This window comes from Stenella coeruleoalba (genome assembly GCF_951394435.1).
Source record: "Stenella coeruleoalba genome assembly, chromosome: 10".
Lineage (NCBI taxonomy): Eukaryota > Metazoa > Chordata > Mammalia > Artiodactyla > Delphinidae > Stenella > Stenella coeruleoalba.
Genome location: NC_137156.1, coordinates 71301603 through 71323280, shown reverse-complemented (window position 1 = coordinate 71323280; position 21678 = coordinate 71301603). Strand labels below are relative to the sequence as shown.

General features: G+C 40.6%; 1 long non-coding RNA gene across 2 annotated transcripts in view; it reads right to left on the bottom strand.

The window, feature by feature from the left end:
* Nucleotides 1-20369, bottom strand: part of LOC307193513 — a 63528-nt gene extending 43159 nt beyond the window's left edge. Inside the window, exons 1-2 of one of the 2 annotated variants that reach the window (XR_013830343.1) lie at nt 19973-20369; nt 18190-18390 (exon numbers count right to left, since the gene is read on the bottom strand). This is a non-coding gene — a long non-coding RNA (uncharacterized lncRNA). The remainder of the gene's footprint in view (nt 1-18189; nt 18391-19972) is intronic. The other variant, XR_013830344.1, reaches the window with a different exon arrangement.
* Between the last annotated feature and the right edge of the window lie 1309 nt (nt 20370-21678).

Genomic DNA, 21678 nt, shown 5'->3' with positions numbered 1-21678 from the left:
AGCCAGTCAGCAGGCTTGGGGGTGGCTGCCACATTCAGTCTTCTAGCCCCATGGATGAGTGGGAATGGCCTGAAGTCTCCTCACTCTGGGAGTGGGCCGTGGGGGGCAGGGTTTGCCTCAGGGCTACCTCTTACTCCCTAGTAAAAAGAGGAGACAAATCAACTCACGCACTGTAAGACATTCGCCCTGTGAAGAGGCATTTGTATATTTTCCCAACTAATCTCCAGTCTAATCGGCATGCTTCATAATACACATGTGCAATAAATATGCATACTAAATACAGCTGAAAAAGAAGTTGCTAAGAGTGCGTGCACAGTTTTTCAACCTCAAAAACCTAAATATCTTGGCCATTTACATGTTTAAAAAATACCCACAGGCATTAGACCACATTACGGACTAATGGCCTGCCAAATTTCATTTTTGGGAAAAGATTCTACGTTTGAGTTACAACACACGAGTGTAAAAAGAGCAACTGAAACAACAAAATTTGGTTAAAAACATTTCTTGACCCCCCAGGCTCAGCCCCCGTGTGCCAAAAATGTTGACAAAAATTTATACCAACACCAGCGGGCATGCACAGTTTAATATCTACTTTATGTGAAAAATCATTGACAATTTAATGCTTGCATTAATTTGAAAGAATTTTATGCAGTAGGTAGAAACTTTTACATTACCATCCCTAATCTCTACCAGCCGTCTTGTTCCCTTCTCAAAGGGAAAGTGACTGACAGGGCTGAAAAAACCAAATCTGCTGAAGGGCCCGGCCAGCTGCTTTTATCACCCTTCCAACAGCCCCAGCCCGGCCTGAGATGCAGGAATTCGGTTTGCATGCTGCTCAGAGGTTTAGCATAGGAAAGCAAATAGCTGATGTAAAAATAAACCTTTATTTAAAAAAAAACTTTATAAGGCCCCTTTATTTAGAGGGAGAGTCACTCAAATAAATACACCGTTAACAAACTTCTATAATGAATAATAATATATACTGTAGCAAGTGATGAAATGGAATCCCACAAAACAAGTGCTGAAATCCGATGATTGATTATCAAGCCTATAGGATAAATAAACCTTCTCCAATTAATAGCGAGTCTCGGGGATGAGTTTCTGGAGAAATGTCCTGCAAGGAAAAGCACCAGTTGCAGACAGTCAAATTTTGAATTCAGCTGGACTGGGCTGAAACGTGGCTCTCTTTCCAGTGTCATTACGAGCTTGGGGTGTCACAGTGAGATGAGTCCAACGCACTGATGGAGAAATATGTTTTCTCCATCTGAGCTAATGAATTACCTGGGCCATTTGGGACCCACGTGTCTAACTATCAGAAGAAGCTATTTTTAATTTATGAAAAAGGGAATTGAAAATCGACCTGGTTTCCTTGAATGTGTTTCTTGCCAACAAACCAATGAAAGCACCCATTCAGAAATTTTTATTCTCTAGCTTTGGTTTTCTAACTTTGCATCCTTATTCTTCTTTCCGAGTCAATGCAGATAGCCCAGTCAGAAGTTTCTTATTGATTTTGGAAGGGAACTGACTTCATGTTGCTAACCAGCCATGATCTGATGTCTCGGCAGCAGAGTTATGGGGAATAACAGCTAATGTGAAATCCCAGATGGCCAGCTATGCTCCTACAATCTCCCTCCACATCATTTAGCAGGGTCTTCATTTTGAAGCAATGGATGAAATATCTATCCAGGGGTTGCATGAATGCCGCTTTGTGACTGTGCTTTATCCTTGATCTTCAAATAGGGACGTTTCCACTGAAACAACCATATGTGTTAGACTAGAGCTATGGACGTCAGGGAGAATAAACCTTACATATCTATTGCTCCATCCATCCATCCATCCAACCACCCATTCAATCTAATTGTGTCCTGTTTGCTCAGTTTCTTCTTATAAGGACAGCCTTACGCCTACTCTCTTCTAGGGTGGTGTATTAGGCGTGTCTTTTTATTTTGATTCTTTGACATCTTGGGGCCTTGTTGACACTGGAAGGGACTGCTCCTCCACAGGTTCCTAGCTATGGTAAACAACCCATCAGAGAATGCACCTTTACGGCAAATCAACCAGTGTGAAGCCCATACCTCAACCACTTCTCACACTGGGGCCACTATCCTCCTGCCCTAATCACCCCAGGGGCCAAGTATCAGACAACTAAGGACAGCCCCAGTGCCCCAGAGTTCACCAAGATTATTCAAAGTAGCCAATCCAAAACCCACTTAGCTTCCTTACCCTGCTTCACATTCCTTCCCATGGAAACACCAATAAAGTTTCTTGCCCACTTTTTCTCCTCACTCCCTCTGCCTCCTGACTGACACTGGTGCTTCCCTATGTAGCCCTGCCTGGTATGGCATATCCCCTCCTCTTGGGAACTGTAAGTAACAAACTATCGTTTCAATGGCAGTTGTGTCCTCATTTTCTTCATCATACCTGAATAATAATGAAACCTACATTTCCAAACAGGTGGGATAAATACATATAGTTTCCTTCAGAGCCTCAAAGAAGTTCTGGTAGAATGGAACAAGTCCTGAAATCAGAGGTCAAGAAACCTAGTCCTGGCTACATCATATGCATAACTGAGCGGTTTGGGCCAAGCCATTTGACCTTGCTAAGGTTCAGTTTCCACTTTCATCAACATGGACAATTCCCATTTTGCTAGATTTTTATAAAGGTCACACAGGGTTGCATACATGAAAGACACAGGCATGTGATAGGAACAGAATTGAATCTGTTATTATACCCTTAAGAATCTTGTTCTTTCTTGCTCAAGTTTTATAAACACTGCCCCCCTTGGGACACTCTCCCTGTGCATTTTGCCGGTGGGGACCACAGGGGCCCATTTTTATGCTCTGAATGAGTAGTAGAGTTCAGGATAGTGGCTGAGAGCCCAGAAAGTCCAGTCAGATTTCTTGGGGTGACTGCACACCTCACTGACTGGTGGTCATCGGGAAGTTACTATGCTTCTCTGGGCCTTGGTTTCCTGATCTGTAAAATGAAGATAAAATTCCCTACTTCATAGGATTGTTTTGAAGATAAAGTGAGTAACACACTTAGAAAATAGTGGGTGTTCTGTGAATATGAGTAAGTAGGAATAAAAGCAGGTATGGGGTAGTAACAGTGTTACAGGTAGAAGTACAAGCAGACCGCTCACGACTGCGAATCACAATATGCTCCTTCGGTTGCCAAGATGCCGTTTCTTGGGTCAACTGCCTCATAGGCAATGGGGCAGCTGGTTTAACCAGACTACTTTTGACATAGACATGACACACCTCTTAGCTAAGTCTAGAACTCAAAGATTATATGTTGATAGAACTTCAGGCTTACACCATTTTACTGTTATGAATGAGATTTTAAAAAGCAGCACCAAGTCCTGCAGGTTTATGAAATGACTATACTGGAACATCTGAACAAGTTTTTAAGAAAACCTGATATTTGAGCTGAGTTTAACTGAGGCCACTTTGAGCCAGGCTGTCCTTCCATTCAATTATGAAAGCTGAGCTTCTTCTCCCTTGCTCACTGCTCAATTCTTTTTCCCCTCAAGCAACTTTCTCCTGGTAGATATCTTTGAAGTATGCTGGGCAATAACGATAAATAGTTCTCATAAATACTGGAATAATAACCAACAGATAAACAACTGAAATGTGTAAACGCTGATTGTAGCAGAAGCTCATGGACTTCAGAGTTAACCTGACCTGCTTTTGAATTTACACTCCCATACATTTGCACGACATTTGCCTTCCCTGAGCCTTGTTTGCACCTCAATAGAAGGATAGTAGCAGGCTGAGCTTGCAGGGTTATAACGCCCGGCCGCATAAGAACAGCAACCACGACAGTTAATACTCATGGAGCACTTACCACTAGCCAGGCACTGTATTAATTCATTTTAACCCAAGCAACAACCCTGAGGTGGTTATTATTATTATCATCATCACAGTATACAGCTGAAATTCCTCAGGCACAGAGAGGTAAGGTGACAGCTGCAGCCCGGATATGAACCCAGGAGGCCTGGGCTGGAGCCTGTGTCCTTATCCACCCAACTATGGGGTCTCCCACAAATATCTCCTCAGAGTGGTCAGTGCACATTTTTCTTGGTTTCAAGTTGCTTTGGGGGCCCCTCTGGCACAAGGAGTGTGAAGACCCCTCCCATCCCATCCGACCTTTTCCTCTCATGGCTCCACTGCCACCCACCCTCACTGCTAAGCCCCTTCTGTCATCAGCTCGTATCTCTAGAAACACAACACTCCCTACATTTTCAAATTCAGGCTTTGGGAGCTGGTGAAAATGGGGGAGTCCAAAAGGCCAGGGAGGGAGACGGCTGCCTAGAGAAGGGGCCCAGGGAAACTTGGAAGCAAGGCCAGTATGAGTCAATCAGTCAGCAAGTATTTATTTAGTGCTAGGCAGCTCGGGGGATACAGAGAAATTATAAGACGCCATCCGGTCCCTGGCTGGATTTCTGGCCGGGTTCCCCGAATAAGAACCAGGCCCGGAGCTGGGGCCTGTCCAGCCCGTGGAAAGCTGCCATGGTTTGTGAGGCGGGCTGCCCCGAGGAGCAGCCCCCAGGGCTGGGTAAGAGCAGGAGTCCCTGTCCCCATAACGCCACACACCAGGAGCGAGTCATCTCACCACCCTGGACCTCGGTTTTCACAATGTAATCTGGGAATCATACCAGGACTTGCCCAGTCAGGTGTGGCCAGGTATGGATAAACTGAGGCATGGAAAGTGTTTAGCCCAGGGCCGGCACATAGTACGCTCAACACATGTGGTTTCCTACTAAGGGGCGAGGACTGCACAAGATGGTAGAAGGAGGTGTGTTCTGGAAGCCCTCTGTGCCCCGCCTCACATCCCCAGTCACTGCTGTGGCAGCTGCTCAGCCCGGGTGTACCTGACAGTGCTTCTCCCACATTCTGCCCGGGGGCTCCCCTGACAAGGTAGGGGTGGTAGTGGGAGAGACTGAAAACCTTTGGGGATCCTTGACCAGCAGGGGACAGAGCTGGTGGAGGAACACTCCCCCTTCCATCCTTCAGGTGGGCAATACTGAGGTGTGTTCCACAGGCAACTCCAAGTGTCTGGCTGGACGGGATCAAGCCCACCACGGAGGCAGCCGGAACACACCTCATATTTGCTTTTCCCCTGTCCTGCTGTCCTTCCCGCTCCTCCCACCTGTTCCCTGGGACCACTCTCCAGAATGAGCCCCCTTTCTCAGACTCTGCTTTCTGTGGAGGAAGGTGGAGGGAAGTGGGTGTGATTTCACGGTGTAGCAAAATGGTCAAAAGTTGGATCAGACATGGGTTGGGTCACACCTGGCTCTCCCAGCACTGGCCGTGTGACAGAAACCAAATGTCCCTGATCCTGTGTTTTGCCATCAGTAAAATGGGGCTATGGATAGTCCTGACCTCATGCGGTTCTTTTGAAGATTGGAGGAAAGAATGCACAGAAAGTACTTAGCCTGTGCCTGGTGCAGAGAGCTGGGTTCTCCAGAAGCAGAACCTGAGAGCAGGATTCATGGGAAAGTGATTATTGGGAGGCCATCCCAGGAAAAACCAGAGGAAAGTGGGAGAGGGAGGGGAAGGAAGCTAAGCAAGGATATCAAGCAGTTACAACAAGGGTAATACTAAATCCCTAAGGAGCTTTGGAGACAATGTGGACACACCCCAGAGGGAGGCGGCATCTCACTGCATGTGATAAAACACGTGGACTCCAGCAGGCTAAGGGCAGCACCGAGAAAGAGACGTGGGCACAGGCTTTGGGAGGCACACTGGACGCTGTGTGCAGAAAAGGAATAAAGGAAGGAAATGATAATGGGATCCAAGGAAATACGGCAGACACTGACCATGTCAGCCATAGCATACTAGTGGTGGTGGTGTTAGGGTTATTATAGTTTTGTTTTTTAAAGAAAAGCCTTCTGGAATAACAGAAAAGCCACGCTTTAGAGCATGTGAAGCACCAGTTTCCCTCAGGCCTTTCCTTCCTGGAATTCATCTTCCCTAAAGTTCACACAGTAATGGCCTCTCCTCTGAAGTACCAGCATTCTGCCATGGGCCCCCTGCCATCTGTCAACAGAAGTTCAAGGATTTCCCAGTCCCCCAGGGCATCAGGAGGGCTGCCTTGAGATGCTCCGAGGATGGAAGCAGTCATGCTTTCTCTCTCTCTCTGAAGTTTCACACACTAGATTCTCTCTAGGTCTCTGGTAAAAACTGAGCTGGAGGTGGGGGGCTGGGGCTGGGCAAGAAGTGCAGCAGGGGGACCAGGTTGGAGCTGGAGGTAGTTGGAGTCTTTCAGGGAAGAGGTGATGTGGTCTCAACACAGGCAGGGGTGGGAGGAAGAGGATCAAGGGGGTAGACTTCAAAGTTATTCACTGATCGGTTGGATAGGAAGAGATGAAACAGACGGGAAGCATTGAGGACGATGCCCCGGCTGCCATGTTTTCCACTTGAGCAAATGAGGAGATGGTGGTGACATTCACTAGGATGGAAAACCAGAGGAGGAGCAGGTTTAGTACTGAAAGAGAAGAACAGTTCGGGGCCCTTTTTACTTGAAATATATGAGAGACAGGCAAATAAAACTGTCGTTAGGCAGATGGCTCTGGGGGTCGGCAGCTCAGGAAAGGCAACTTGGTAAAGCTACACATTGGAGTTCTGAAAAGAGTCTGAGCTAGATAGGACCTACCCCCGTGGAGGAGCAAACCTGTGGTGCAGCCTGGCCCATAGTGGGACCTGAGGGATGAGCATGACTGCAAGACACCTTTGACTACCATCTCTGTAGCTAAGAGCCTGGACTTGCTCTACATTGCTCCCTCCAAAGTTCTTCCACAATCTCCTGGCAATGGAGTATTTAAAAAATATTGTTGACAAGGCATCCCCTTGGGAGAATGTGCTCAGGGAAGGGGGGAGAGGGCGGCTACCACTCTCCCTGCTCCCCAGCTTCTCCCACCACAACTTTTCCCCTGACACTGCGAGGCAGAATGGCCCTTCTTGGGTCTCTCTGGCAGAGAGCTCAGGTACTGCTTCCCTTCATGTAGTGAACGCTTTCAAATTCTTTAGCATCTCTGTGACTCTCAAGACCTGGTTAACCTCTTTTGTTACTATCTTGGAGCTCTATTACTTTTCTTAAAATCATTGATCTCAGCTTATAATTATCCTCTCCTTCATCTCATTACTTGGCCATCTTGCCTACTAAATTTTAAGCTCTGCTTTTGCTCACCATCAGATCCCCAGGGCCTTGCATGGTGCTTTCTGGTAGAAATTCAATAACTATTTATTGAATGAATGAGTCTCTCCTCGTTCCTTCTCTAGTCTTGAAAACTTAGGTCCCAAACTAAGAATAAAGATTCTCAACAGTATAAACCATGCTGCTTCCTTATTGTTCTAATTAAAATCATACCCAAAGCATCTACTACTTCTCTTCCCAGTTTCTCTGTTCGGATGTGTGTGCCGTGGCATTCTTGGTTTCCAATGTGTTCCGAGTTTCCTGCTGGGCAGCTCGGAGGCCTACCTCTCCTCAGGTAGCCTGATGAAGCCTGTAGGCTTTCTCAGTAGCTTTGGATACGGATAGTCAACGCTAATCCACTGCTCAGTTGTCAGAGCCTGAAGAAACTTTAATTACAGAACACATGAATATCACAGAAGATGTTTCTAAGCTTTTCAAACTATAGGTCTCATCTGGAAAATTTCAAAAAGGTTGTCCATGTGGTATATTCCATGTTACATAACCCATGCCCAACACCCTTGCTCATGTTCCAGACACTCTACAGAAAAAATGTTCAGGACATTTTTATCCCAAAGTATCTGGAGTCCTTATGGAAAATCTTCTCAGAATGTTCGTGTTTATGCCCAAATTCAACATGTGAACCTTTTCCTTTGCTTTCCTCTTCAAACCCCCATGTGGGAATAGGATCTTATGCTGTTTGAAGATTCCTTTAGTTGTTGGCCTGCCCCATGTCAGGTGGTAATCACCACTTTAAAACATTGAGATTAGCGCAGTAAAAAAGATTTATGAATATTAATTCATTTTATAGCAGGTCATAATGTGAGCTGGAGAACAAACAGAGTATGGTTTCATTCCAATGTTTTACTGCAAACAAGAATAGGATTGCGTGTTGTGGAAAATATTAGTTGGAGATGCTGGTTTGAAAACCAGTTTGTTCAGTCTTTGGCTGTAATTTGCCAGACACCCTGTATTTGTGGAGAGTCTGTTCTGGAGAGTAAGAATCATGGAAGTTTATAGCTGTCATGTTTTTCATAATCGGCAGCATTCTCCAAAGAATTTTTAAAAATATATTCTTATAATGCAAACCACAAAACACTAACGTGCCTAGAATTCAGAGAAAGGATGAGTCCTTCTCAAACTTTCTAGAGTTGTAGTTTAAAGGATTGAGCTGTCTTGCTTTTTGGTCACTTCTCCACAAGTCAGCACACCTCCACCTGAAATAGTACTTGCAGAAGTCTCTGGAATGACACATTCAGTGATCTCTCCTCATCATCCTTGCAGTACTTGACATCCTTGACTCTTCTCTTCCCTATCTTGTTCCCCTCGGCATCAGCATGGAAAATCCTGAACAGTGGTGTAATCACAATTATGGGAACAGATTCTGGATTTGGTCAGGTTATCAGGGTTCGAATCCCAGCTCTACCCTTCACCAGCTACGTGACTTTCGACAAGTTTATTAACCCATTGTCCTCATCCCTAAAATGGGATTAACAATAGTACTCAAGAAGAGTGAATGATTCAACATATCTAAAGTACTCAGAACAGTGCCTGATACATAGTAACTGCTCAATTAACAGTCTCACTGGTAAACTGATGACATTGCAGTGTCAAGAGTAAGCCTGACCCCTGCTGATAACTTTGTCTATGGTGTAATTTTGAGGGGAAATCTTTCATTTTGATACCAGAGCCATCAATTTATCTCTTTGGGGTTTATGTGTTGGAGTCTGGATTAAGAAGCTTCTCGTATCCCAAGGTCATAAAGATTTTGTCTACATTTCCTTCATTAATTCTATACTTTTAACTTTCAGTTTAGTTCTTACTCCATATCGAGTTTATTTTATTTGGTATGAGGTAAGGATTTAATTTAAACTTTCTGTAGAGTGAGGCTATTTTTCCCATGCTGTTTACCGAATAATCAGTCTTTTCTCCTACTATTTTGTGATGCCTTCTCTGTAACATGCCAGGTCCCAGAGGCACCAGGAGTCGATGGGGGTGCTCTAAGCTGCTCCCTTGGTCTACTGTCCTGCTCCTATTTTATGGCTGTACTGTCTTAATTACTTCTGCTTTTTAATATGTCAATACCTGGCAAGAAGGATCTCCCTACTCTTCTATTTCAAAATACTCTTTGCCATTCATGAACTTTTATTCATCCACATATATTTTAGAAAACATTTTCCAAAAAAAATGTTCATGCTTGAATTTTTTCTTGGAACTGCATTTATTTTCAACGAATTCAGGGTATATCGATCGATACCATTTCAGTGTTTAATTGACCCAGACCTTAAGGCAGAATATTTATGCAGGTCATTATTCATGTCCTAGAATAAAATTTAAAAATTTTCCACAAATATCCTGTGCAATCTTTTTAAAATCAGCTAATAGATAATTCGTAGTTTTAGTTGCTATTGTAAATTTTCTTATCATACCTTCTAATAGGAACTTGCTTTAGTAGGTGCCCACTACTGGTTTTTATAACTTAACCTTGTTTCTGGAAAACTTGCTGAACTCTCTTACAAATTCTAATGGTTTTCTCCTGATTCTCGTGGATTTCTATGTAATGAATATTTTGTCTTGTCCTTTCCAATTCAAAGGAAATTATTTATTTTTGTGATCTTATTGCTTTTCCAAATATTTGGAATAGCAGTTGTTACAGTGATAAGGTTTGTCTTGTTCCTGACCTCAAAAAAATGCTTATAAAATTCCTTTATGAAAATGATGTTTTCAATGAATTTTGGATGATAAACTTTATCAGATTATTTCTACTTTTCTAAGATTTTGTTTTCTTTCAGAAGTGGATATTGATCTTTATCATCTGCTTTTCTCTATTTCTATTGTGACCCTCCAGTCTTTTATTCTATTCTATTTTTTTAAGGGGAATTATATTGCTAGTTTTTCTTATGTTGGGCCATCCTTGAATCATTTTAATATACTTTTGGAAATAAATAGGTAATATTTTATTTAATATTTTTAAAACTAACTTCAGAACTCAAATTATAGTACTTTTTTTTTGTCTTGAACTCTTTTCATCTGGTTTAGCTATTAAAATTATACTTGCTTCATGAAATGAGCTGCCCAGACTTGCCCCCAGTTTTCAACTTTCTATGACAATGTATATAAGTTAGGAATTGTGTATTCCTTCCCTCATTTGTAAAATCTTCTGCAGCTGTCATTTATATTGCCACCTTTCTTGTTTCTTTGGATCTGCTCTGTTGTCTTTTCCCTCTCATCTTTTTTTTTTTTTTTTGCAGTACGCGGGCTTCTCACTGCTGTGGCCTCTCCCGCTGTGGAGCACAGGCTCCGGACGCACAGGCTCAGCGGCCATGGCTCACGGGCCCAGACGCTCCGCGGCACGTGGGATCCTCCCAGACCGGGACACGAACCCATGTCCCCTGCATCGGCAGGCGGACTCCCAACCACTGCGCCACCAAGGAAGCCCTCCCTTTCATCTTTAGATGATCATTTAGCTTATTTATTTTTCAAATTTTTTATTTTTAGAATGTATTCATAGCTATAAATTGCACTCTAGGAACTGCATTAGCAACATCAAGTAAATGTTGACATGTACTACTTTCATCGTCTTTAAGCTGTAGAATTTCCCCTTTTGTTTTCTAGTTTCCCCAAGTTCTATCTGATAGTAAATTTTTTTGTTTCATTTTTTCTTAGTTTATAAATAAATTGATTTTTATTTTTAGCTAACTCAGTTTTATTAATTTTAAATTTTATTACATTGAAGTTAGAGAACATTTTCTGTTTGAGACTTAGAAGTATATTGATATTTTCGTTTTGTCTCTACTATATGGTTTCTTTTAATGACCAATCTATTCTAGAAAAAAAGTGTGTAGTCTATGTCTGTATGCAAATTTTAATATAAAGTTATATGCATAACTTCTTAATTATTTTATTAATGTCTTCTATATTCTAGTCTATTTTTATTGGATTAGGTACATCAGCTTCTGAGAGCAGTGATTTTAAATCTCCAATAGCTTTTTACCTCTCTCTTTCTCCCATTTCTGTCATCTGTTGCTTTATGTATTTTGCTCTTATTATTATCATTGCTTCTGGATATATATGTATAACTATATATAAATGCAACATCTCTTTCTGTTATTTATGATTTAAAAAATCTTACATATATTATTTCCATTACTCTAGGAGACAGATGCAAAAAGATATTGCTGTGATTTATGTCAAAGAGGGTTCTGCCTGTGTTTTCTGCTAAGAGTTTTATAGTAGCTGGTCTTACATTTAGGTTTTTAATCCAGTTTGAGTTTATTTTTGTGTATGGTATTAAAGAATGTTCTAATTTCATTTTTTAACTGTTTTTTAGCTGTTCAGTTTTTTTAGCTGTTCAGTTTTCCCAGCACCATTTATTGAACAGACTGTATTTTCTCCATTGTATGTTCTTGCCTCCTTTGTCATAGATTAATTGACTGTCGGTGCATGGGTTTATTTCTGGGCTTTTTATCCTGTTCCATTGATCTACATTTCTGTTTCTGTGCCAGTACCATACTGTTTTGATTACTGTAGCTTTGTACAGTCTTAAGTCAGGGAGCCAAATTCCTCCAGCTCTGTTTTTCTTTCTCAAGATTGCTTTGGCTATTTGGGGTCTTTTTTGTTTCCATACAAATTAAAAATTTTTTTGTTCTATTTCTGTGAAAAATGCCATTGATAATTTGATGGGAATCACATTGAATCTGTAGATTGCCTTGGGTAGTATAGTAATTTTGACAACATTGATTCTTCCAATCCAAGAACATGGTATATCTTTCCATTTGTGTTATCTTCGGTTTCTTTCATCAGTGTCTTATAGTTTTCTGAGTACAGGTCTTTTGCCTCCTTAGGTAGATTTATTCCCAGGTATTTTATTCTTTTTGATGCAATGGTAAATGGGGTTGTTTCCTTCATTTCTCTTTCTGAACTTTCATTGTTAGTATATAGAAATGCAACAGATTTCTCTGTGTATTAATTTTGTATCCTGCAACTTTACTGAATTCATTGATGAGCTCTAGTAGTTTTCTGGTGGAATCTTTAGGATTTTCTATGCATAGTCTCATGTCATCTGCAAACAGTTGGTTTTTTTTTTAACATCTTTATTGGAGTATAATTGCTTTACAATCGTGTGTTAGTTTCTACTTTATAACAAAGTGAATCAGCTATACATATACATACGTCCCCATATCTCCTCCCTCTTGCATCTCCCTCCCACCCTCCCTATCCCACCATTCTAGGTGGTCACAAAGCACTAAACTGATTTCCCTGTGCTATGCTGCTGCTTCCCACTAGCTAGCTATTTTACATTTGGTAGTATACAGAAGTCCATGTCACTCTCTCACTTCGTCCCAGCTTACCCTTCCCCCTCTACATGTCCTCAAGTCCATTCTCTATGTCTGCGACAGTGACAGTTTTACTTCTTATTTTCCAATTTGGATTCCTTTTATTTCTTTTTCGTCTCTGATTTCTGTGGCTAGGACTTCCAAAACTATGTTGAATAAAAGAGGTGAGAGTGGACACCCTTGTCTTTTCCTGATCTTAGAGAAAATGCTTTCAGCTTTTCACCACTGAGTATGATGTTCACTGTGGGTTTGTCATATATTTTTATGTTGAAGTAGGTTCCCTCTATGCCCACTATTGAGAGAGTTTTTATCATAATGGGACCTAATTAAATTTAAAAGCTTTCACTCAGCAAAAGAAACCATAAACAAAACAAAAAGACAACCTACAAAATGGGAGAGAATATTTGCAAATGATGCAATTGACAACGGATTAATCTCCAAAATATATAAACAGCTCATACAGCTCAATATCAAGAAAACAAGCAAAAAGTGGGCAGAAGATCTAAATAGACATTTCTCCAAAGAAGACATACAGATGGCCAAAAGGCACATGAAAAGATGTTCAACATCACTAATTATTAGATAAATGCAAATCAAAACTACAACGAGGTATCACCTCACACCAGTCAGAATGGCCAACATCAAAAAGTCTACAAATAATAAATGCTGGAGAGGGTGTGGAGAAAAAGGAACCTTCCTACACTGTTGGTGGGAATGTAAATTGGTAAAACCGCTATGTAGAACAGTATGGAGGTTCTTTAAAAAACTAAAAATAGAGCTACCATATGATCCAGCAATACCACTCCTGGGCATATATCTGGAGAAAAACATAATTCGAAAGGATACGTGCACCCCAATGTTCATAGTAGCACGATTTACAATAGCCAAGACCTGGAAGCAACCTAAGTGTCCACTGGCAGATGAATGGATTAAGAAGATGTTTTTTATATATATATATATATATATATATATATATATGTACACACACACACATATATATATTATTTATATAGTGGAATATTACTCACACATAAAAAAGAATGAAATAATGCCATTAGCAGCAACATGGATGGATCTAGAGATTATCATACTAAGTGAAGCCAGACCGAGAAAGACAAATATCATATGATATTGCTTATATGTGATATCTAAAAAAATGATACAAATGAACTTATCTACAAAACAGAAATAGACTCACAGACATAGAAGACAAACTTATGGTTACCAAAGGGGGAAGGGGGAAGGGTAAATTAGAAGTTGGGGATTAAAATATATACACTACTATAGGGGCTTCCCTGGTGGTGCAGTGGTTGAGAGTCCGCCTGCCGATGCAGGGGACGCGGGTTCGTGCCCCAGTCCGGGAAGATCCCACATGCCGCGGAGCGGCTGGGCCCGTGAGCTATGGTCGCTGAGCCTGCACATCCGGAGCCCGTGCTCCGCAACGGGAGAGGCCACAACAGTGAGAGGCCAGCGTACCGCAAAAAAAATAAAAGATAAAAAATAAAATAAAATATATACACTACTATATATAAAATAGATAACCAACAAGGACCTACTGTACAGCACAGGGAACTATACTATTACAATATCTTTTAATAATGTATAATGGAAGAGACTATAAAAAGATTATATATATAATATATATTATATGTGTGTGTATAACTGAATCACTTTGCTGTACAGCTGAAACTAACACAACATTTTAAATCAACTATATTTCAATAAAATTTTTTAAATTAAAGAAAATTAAAATTTGAATAAATCTTACATATATTAAATTTCCTTTTGACTCTTATTTGTGTGGTACATTTTTTTCTATCCTTTATTTTCCTCGATTCTCCACCCTGTTATCTGAAGTGTATCTTTTTTAAATATTGTAGAGCTTGGTCTTATTTTTGTTTTCATTTTAATTCAATCTGAAAGGTTCTGTCTTTTAATTAGTGTGTTTAATTTATTCCATTTTTACTTAGTATAATGTTGAATACATTAAGAAATTTTTGCTGTTTAACACTATAATTTTTTATTTAACATTCTTTATTTTTACTTTCAAATTTTTTCCCAGCTTTCATTAGACGGTTTTTTTTTAGTTATTCAATTTTATTTTGCTCCAAACTTTTTAAGCCTCATACTTAATTTTTTTAAAACAATGCTTGAAGTGATGTTTATATATTTTCCTTTTACAAGTGACTAGTCCCGTGTCATCTACTTTAGTCTCTCTCAATTCCCATTTTATATCAACTGAAGAATTTCATTAATTTTGAATTATACTATAGTTCCCTTTAGATTCATCTAAGTCCATAGGAGAAGACATCTTCTCTTTAATCTTATAGTTTATATAAATTTTATAGTTTAATCATGCATTACATCTGCTTAATCAAATCTGTCACGAGAGTAAAGTAAGAAAATTGGTATAAATTATTTAAAACAACTCCTGGAGTCCAGTAAGTGTCCTCACAACTGCTCATTAGTATCAAGCAATTTGTACAATATTTAAAAGCCTATCATGATCCAGATGTCCCAATGGATTAAACAAATGGTGGAATCTCCATATTGAGAAATCCTGAATGAATTCTTGGTACATGCTACAACTTGAATGAATCTCCAGAGAATTATGCTGAATGGAAATAGTTTCAAAGGGTTATATATTGTGTGATTTCATTTATATAAAATTCTTAAAATGAGAAATTTATAGAAATGGAGAACAGATTAACAGTTGCCGGAGATTAAGAAAGGCGTGGGGGATGGCAAAAGCATGGGTGTGACTAGAGAAGGCCAACAGGAGTGATTCTTGCAATGATATAGATGTCCTACCTCTCAACTGTATCACTGTCAATACCCTGGTTGTGATCTGGCACTGCAGTTTTGTAGGATGTTACCACTGGAGGAGACTGGGCAAAGGGTAGATGGAATCTCTTTGCATTACTTCTTGCAACTATTGATGCATGTGAATCTACAATTATTTCAAAATAAAAATTTAAAAACAACAACCAATGCAACAACATCCATTTCTCATCAAATAGGATTTAACTAAAATTGTATTTGGCTTTGTTTTACTAAATAATTTACCTGAACAGAACAGGTTGGTTAAGACATCTGGTTTCACGCAGATCTGCTCTGGTTTCACCCAGATCTCCCCCACTATGCTTTTCAGGAAAGAGTTACGCAGGCTCTTTCACCCTCCCCTGCCCAGCAAGCCTGGTTAGACCTCATGACTCAGTTCTCAGAGCCTTATTCCCTTAGTCATTTACACTGGAGGGCAGTCTGGAAGAGATCACTCATCCATAATGACTCAGTCTTACCCATTTAAATTAAGGGAATTAAGGAAACAGACCCAATCTAATTTCATCAATTTGAAAGGATGAAGAAGTCATACCATCCTCAGTAGAGATGAAATGCAAGAAACAGAGAAGAAATAGTAGTTTAACCAACTAAGGAAATGAAAGACAAGTAACATTAAGACAAAATGCAAAAACAGTAATGATCCATTAAAAATTGTGGTTTGGTGAAATATTGCTATCTAAGATCCACCATTAGAAATGAGAACTTTCAGGAACATTTATACAGAACAGCCATTTGTGACCAGAAAAAGTTGGCTGCAAAAACCGTGTTGAATCTTCCTTGTGGTCCTACTCTGCCTGCCTCCTGGACTTAGCCTTGTCATAGAGTCATGGACCTCATACCATTTTTTGATTGTTTCAGACTCATTTTGTTATAAGTGTGAGGCTCATTTCATGCAGGGTTTTTATTGAAATCTTGCTACTAGGCAATAGGCCACTTATGGGTCACTGGAATCCCTGAGTTTCCTGCCTTTTCATATATGATCACATAGCACCTCTGGCACAAAAACAATTGGCTGTGAAATCTGGTGGGCAGATTTTCTCAATCACAGCATGACATTTGGGGTACATGCAAGTAAAAGTTAGCTCTGAAGGCCTAGGAAGATCAATACAAGAGTCTTGATATATTCATATGTTACTATTTATAATCAGTGTTTTATTTATAAAAATTAAATAGGTTTCCCAAAGCACCTACCTTTGACCCCACTCCATTAATAAAGGCTTAATTAGTTAAATTTGTCTAAAGTTTTATATTTACTTACAAAAATGAATTTTTATATATAACATACTAATATATATAATATATATTAGTGTACACCATACTAATATATAACATATAGATAATGATTCAATACACACAAATTATTTATTGACCCAATATCTATATAATCCTATAAAGCCAAACTGAAATATAACTTATAATAATGCTGTACCTTGACCTTGTTATCATCATAATTTGTCTTTATTGTTAGAAAACCATATATATCACAGGGCATATGTAAGAAAGTGAGAAGGAGGAGAAACTGATTTACATACTCTCCAACGAATCACATTCACATCCTTTCTTGGAGCCCCTTGACCTCTGCAAACCCATATGTCATCTGTCCTCTGTCCTCCATGCATGTGGTCACTCACTGGCTGTGGGCGGGATCTACACTCAGGGTTTGTTTGGGTTTTTTTTACACCTTTATTGGAGTATAATTGCTTTACAATCGTGTGTTAGTTTCTGCTGTATAACAAAGTGAATCAGCTGTACATATACATATATCCCCATATCTCCTCCCTCTTGCGTCTCCCTCCCACCCTCCCTATCCCACCGTTCTAGGTGGTCACAAAGCACCGAGCTGATCTCCCTGTGCTATGTGGCTGCTTCCCACTAGCTATCTATTTTACATTTGGTAGTGTATATATATCAATGCTACTCTCTCACGTTGTCCCAGCTTATCAGGGTTTGTTTTGATTAATGAAGAGTTGACTCAGATTCCATGCGTGACCTGGCTGAGGCTGAGCCCTCGGGTCTCTGAAATTGTTGGGATGGAGTGGGGGTGTTGGTGGGTGTGGAGAGAAGCGGCCATCAGCTCCAAAAAGGTTTCTGTCTGTATTGTGGGAACTGTCGATTCACATTTGGCAGACTGTTTTCTGGAGGGTATGGATTAATGGCGATGGGATCATTTCTGAATGCTGTTGATTCTTTGAAGTTTGCTGAGTTGTTTTGGGAAATAAGGAATGAACTGGAGGCCAGGTAGCTGAGGAGAGACCTTTCTCCTCACTGCCACCAGAACCCAGCACCACTGGATCACCGCAGGGAGCGATGACAAGGGGACATCAGGGACAGCATCTCCGCCTTGGACTCTGGTGACTTAATAATAAGGAGCGCACTCTGCAGTGACAATAAAGACAGGAAAACATGGTGGATGCTATCTGACAGAGGATCCATCCTGGAGATGGTCTCAGACCATTTTGTGAACACATGGGAGACAGTACTTCAGGATGAAGTACTTGGGAGGTATTTCAGGGTGTTTTGGAGGGGCAGAACTGGTACCCGGGGGTGCACCACCTGGAGTCAGGATCACAGTCATTTGGGAGTTAAACACAAATATGACCCCATTTTATCATCACTGGCTGATGAGGTTTGATAATTTGGTATATGACTACATATGTTTATTATTTTTTTAGTAGCTACAGTAGTTCCAGAACTTTGCAAGCAATAACTATAATCCTTACAAAAACTTTGTAGGACAGATATTGTCCCCATTTTACATATAGGACTATGGAGGCTCAGAGTGTTTAAGCAGTTTGCATGAGGTCACTCAGCTACTTACATGGCAGGTCTGTCCGTTTTCAAAGGCTGGGCTTCATTGCCTCACTAGCTCTATATCAGATTTCCATTTCTGGGCTCGATTCCAAGGAGCATGGGAATCCTGCAAATCAATGGGCATGTCACACTTTGAATCTCACTTAGATTCACTTGAGGGATGGCTCTTGACTCAGGCTGGCCAGTTATCACACTTCATCCTGCAGGGCTAAGGAGAGGAGCACTTGTATGAAGTGGGGGACGAGGAGTTTCCTAAGGGTGGTGATGCTCTGGGCAGACAAATCCATACCTGTCCACTGGATCTTCCTACCTGAGGAGAAGTGACATGTAATTTGGGGCTGTGGGGGTCATATGGGTGAGGAAGATTGCACTGTGCCCATGCAGAAGGTTCTGAAGGCTTGCCTTGCAAATGATGATTGATTGCAATTATCTCCAGAACGCGAACCCCTGAGATGGAGGTCATCGTCTCCTTGACAGGAACAGATAACAACCTCGTTTCTCTCCAGACCTGACACCTGAGACCAATCTCAAACTGACCACCCCTTCTTTCCCCTGATCTGGAAAACAGTCCTCATTGATGGATAACAGGATTCCCAATTCCAAGGATTCTAGTCTGCCTCGTCAGTTTAACCCAGACCGATTTCTTTGTTAAAAAAAAAAAAGCTGCTCAGAAAATTGATTTCTTCTAACAATTGTATAGCAAGCATTTTCCGTTCCCTTCAAAGAATAATGAAATAATAGAAGTCAGAGAATGGGGATCTACATAATTTTTGCTCCCCCTGTTGTAGGCACTAAGAGATAAGAGACTGGGCTGGGATGACATACAGTGTGTATTGCCTACATAGAAGTGGCAAATTTCATTTAGCTTGAAATAAACGGCTACCATTTATAATTAAACTTTCAAAGGGTTGTCCGCTGATTGAAAAACATTATCCCCTGCTCTTGTTTCCAGCTGTATTTGGAGCTGATTGGCTAATTTAGGGGCAATATGCCTTTGATATTTGAGTCTGTCGTTCACTTTAATTTGAAACAGACATGCTGAGAAGAGGAAGTTAGGCTGGTGATGTGCTAATTCTTGTTTGTGATTTACCCCGGAGGATCTATAAGGAATCTGCAACTTGTACATTAAGAAACGAAACTGGAGACAGTCACATCTGGTTTGTTGGATGCCCCCCTCTCGTTTGAAAAAAATAAAGCAGTAACCAAAAATGCTTAAGCTAGATAGTTTGATTAAATGGATAATTTATCATGGATAAAAGGCTGGAGACTAAAGTGCCCCAGAGAGAGAAGCTGAGGACATTGCAAGAAGGGTTATAAGCGTCAGTAAGTGAATGGAAATTTAAAATTACATATTATGGAGTTTCTCAGAAACAGTATGTACCAAGGTAAAGCTTTTAAAACGCATTCGCATTTTGCAGTTGAAGGGCCAGGTGGCTCTGAGCCACTGTGGGGCACACTGCTTGGTACAGTTTTGGTTTCTCATGGGTCCCAGGTCCTGAGGGAGAAGTGGGGATGTGTCAGAGGTAGGAAGTAATCAGCTTCATAAGGGCCATGTTGTGATCTTTGTGGGCCCCCCTTCTCTGTTAAAAAAATATTAAAAAGTATGTTTTTGACTATGTTGGTATAAAGACAACATATTAAATGTATTATATACTAAAACATTTAAATAAACTCAGTAATCAAAACACATAATAATTTATGTAGTATTTGTTAAAGAATCAAGATTAATGCAAAAACATCCACGATGAACAAAATACAAGCATTTTAAATAAAGACAGGATCAGCTGTACCTTAAAGCTTTCTGAAGCCCCCAGCTGCATCCTCGGGATTCCAGGGAACATAGAGGAGGCACAGGAGGGAGGCTGGTGGTGCAGAGGGAAAGGTCTGGAGTCGAATCCTTGAGTCCGGGTCCTGCCTCTTTCTTCCCCATTCAGAAGTGTTGGGTATGATCTGACCTTTTTCTACCTCATTAACAAGTGATATTTCTGAACAGTGATGGAGGAAAATATTCTTACCACTGGCAGGGCATAAAAGTTACTGGTAGGTGGTATACAGATGAATTTTTAAATTTTATTTTATCACTTTTTCATTTATTTTAATGTGTGTGTAGTTTCATGTATATTAGAAAATCTGAAACTAGCACATTAAAACAATGGTTTCACAGATACGATGGTTGAGGACAAGAGTAAGTAAAAAGAGGAAACAAAGAGCAAGTTAAAATAGTTAACAAATCAATATCTCTTAGCAAAATTGCTGTCAGAAACTCTGAGTGTTCTTCTAATGACTTCCCAGTAAGAACTGCCTGGATGGGACAGTGACTGAGGCAGGCGGGGGAGTCACTCTGCTGGCTTCCGAGCCCAGCTCCCCTCTCTAACTGCGTGGCCTCGAGCATGTATACATAACCTGGGAGGGCCTCAGTGCCCTCACATGTAAAAGGAGATCCCAAATGCTTGTACCTACTCCACGGAGCTGTAAAGACGAAATAAGATAACTCCTCCAAGGCATGTGGCCCAGACCTGGCGCAAAGGAGGAGCACAACCCCTGTGAGTTCTGTTATTATTATTGTACCAACGTGTGCATTGACTTTGCTCTTATAGGGAGAAATAGAAATAAAGCTATTTTTAACCCCTTTCTCCAGCACTAAAAAATGAAATGCATAAATGGTAAGCCAAGGTAGTGGGGTAGATTAGAAAGAACATGGGCTTTGGAATCAGCAATGGTTTGGTCTTGACTCTGCCATTTGCTAGTGTGTCCTTAGATGAGACAGATAATCTAGCTTCTGTGACCTATCTAGAAATTAAGGGAAGTACCAGTGCCTAAAACAGAGCTGTGGGTATTGCTGGCAGAAAACAAGTTCGTTTCTTCTGGTCGGGTATGGCAAATTCATATTTCCCTCCCTTCTCTGCCCTCCCCTCCCCCACCTCTCCTCTCCCATCATCTTTCCTTTCCTTGCTTTTGGTTTTGTCTTTCCATAACATTCTACACAGTTTCTTATTCCAGCCACCTCAATGTCTTGCCTGTTCTTTTTTTTTTCACTTGCCTTTGAGATGTTCCTTTGAATTTAATTAAACTCAAGAGCCTGGAAAATGTATTCAGTTCTGTCCAAAAAAAAAAAAAAAGAAATAGACAAGTATAATTTCCAGGTCATTTTTTTTTCTTTTTCACCTCCTACACTCTTTTTAGGCTCTCAGTGACTATAACCTCTTATTTCATACACTTTTTCTCACCAAAGTCACCCAACTTGGCCTCTAGTCAATTCGACGTTTTTTTGTGTTTTTTTGATGCTAGGGATAAAGACGCTGAGCAGAATGAAAAGCACCCAGTGGCAATCAGAATGAACGGCTCCACGTTTTCAGCCCTTCTGAAAATGATTTTTCATTTAAGAGATGCTTTTTGACTCTAGTCCAGATCAAAACAAAGCAAGGTCAAAATTTCCTGAGCATCACAATGTAGTGAAGCCTGGGAATTATCAGGAAAATCTCTCATGATGAGATTT